The sequence below is a fragment of the Colobus angolensis genome, unplaced genomic scaffold (assembly GCF_000951035.1).
Source record: "Colobus angolensis palliatus isolate OR3802 unplaced genomic scaffold, Cang.pa_1.0 Scaffold15, whole genome shotgun sequence".
Taxonomy (NCBI): domain Eukaryota; kingdom Metazoa; phylum Chordata; class Mammalia; order Primates; family Cercopithecidae; genus Colobus; species Colobus angolensis.
Window position 1 is genome coordinate 10,839,828 of NW_012114599.1, and position 2,011 is coordinate 10,841,838.

Sequence of the window (2,011 nt, forward strand, 5' to 3'; positions counted from 1 at the left end):
GGGTTCAAGCTATTCTCCTGCCTCAGTCTCCCATGTAGCTGGGACTACAGGTGTGCACCACCATGCCTGGCTAATTTTTGTATCTTTAGTAGAGGCGGGTTTTGCCATGTTGGCCAGGCTGGTCTCAAACTCCTGACCTCAAGTGATCCGCCTGCCTTGGCCTCCCAAAGCGCTGGGATAACAGCCGTGAGCCACTGCACCAAGCCTTCACAGTTTAATTCAACTCAATTTCATCAAAGATTTTGGAGCAGCTGCTGGAGAAGGCATTATGGGGGGGGGGCATGTGAGAAGTTATTTAAATGCTTTAAATTTGACTGCATAGTATGTTGCATGTGAGAAGTTATTTAGGAAGATAGATTAAATTTGACTGCATGGCATGTTGCTCATTCATCAAATACTCAATGAGTATGTGCTAGACACTGTGCTAAGTAGTGGTTATACACTGATAAGTAAAAGTTGGTCTTTGCCCTCAAGGAGCTTACAGTCAAATGTGACACAATCCTCATCTCCATCCCCCATAAAAGTGTCAATAAGGCCGGGCGCGATGGCTCACGCCTGTAATCCCAGCACTTTGGGAGGCCAAGGCAGGCGGATCACGAGGTCAGGAGATCGAGACCATCCTGGCTAACATGGTGAAACCCTGTCTCTATTAAAAATACAAAAAATTAGCCAGGTATGATGGCAGGTGCCTGTAGCCCCAGCTACTCGGGAGGCTGAGGCAGGAGAATGGCGTGGACACAGGAGGTAGAGCTTGCAGTGAGCCGAGATCGCGCCACTGGGCTCTAGCCTGGGCAACAGAGTGAGACTCCATCTAAAAAAAAAAAGTGTCAATAAAATCTTCACACTTCATGACTAGCCAATGCTGGATGAAACAGAATGCCACGACCTGCCTCAGGATATGTGTACTTTCAGGGTTGCTCAAAGATGACTAGCCCTGTTAGGATTGTTTTAGAATTTCCTAGCACCAAGCACCAAGTAACTATCATATAGTAGACGTTCAATAAATAATTATTGGATGAATCCTGATCCATTTATATATATAAGCAATGTTGTAGTAGAAAATTGGCTCTGGTATCACAAGACCTGGGTTAAAGAGGGACCATTATTTCCTGGCTGGACAATTTGTGCAGCCACTGAGAACCTCAGTTTCCTCATCTGTAAAAGAGGAATAATGTCACATGGTTGGCCTATTCAATTATTATTAATTGACTGGTAGTAAAATGTACTGGACACCATGCTAAAAACCTGGTGTGCACCATGATAAGCACCCCTATGAGTCAGGCACCGTTATCTGGTACAGAAACTGAGATTTAGAGAGGTTAAGTTCACAGAGTTCAAGGTCACAAGGTTGGTAAGTCAGGAAACCAAGATTTAATTCTGGGCAGCGTGACTGCAAAGATGGGAACACTTCACCACTTCCTCATATACAGCCTGGTGTTATATAGGTCATCTGAGAACATGGATTCCAAAATACTGTATGTTTTAACACATTGCAGCAATGTAAAATGTTCATCTTCTAATTTTATGGTAATTACAAGTTTTAAAAGTTGTTTTCGTGAATTAGGTCACATTGGGCTCATAAGGGCATTGTGTTCACTTACCATAAGTAAAGAAGGCCCCAAGAAGAAGGGCTAGTCCTTTGTACCCACAGAGCCTAGAAACAAGCCACTCAGCCAGGTGCAGTGGCTCACGCCTGTAATCCCAGTACTTTGGGAGGCTGAAGAAGGTGGATCACTTGTCAGGAGTTCAAGACCAGCCTGGCCAACATGGTGAAACCCTGTCTCTACTGAAAATACAAAAATTAGGGCCGGGCGCTGTGGCTCATGCCTGTAATCCCAGCACTTTGCTGGCCAAGGCAGGCAGATCACAAGGTCAGGAGATCGAGATCATCCTGGCCAACATGGTGAAACCCCAGCTGTACTAAAAATATAAAAATTAGATGGACGTGGTGGCACATGCCTATAATCCTAGCTACTCAGGTGGCTGAGGCAGAAGAATCACCTGAACCGGG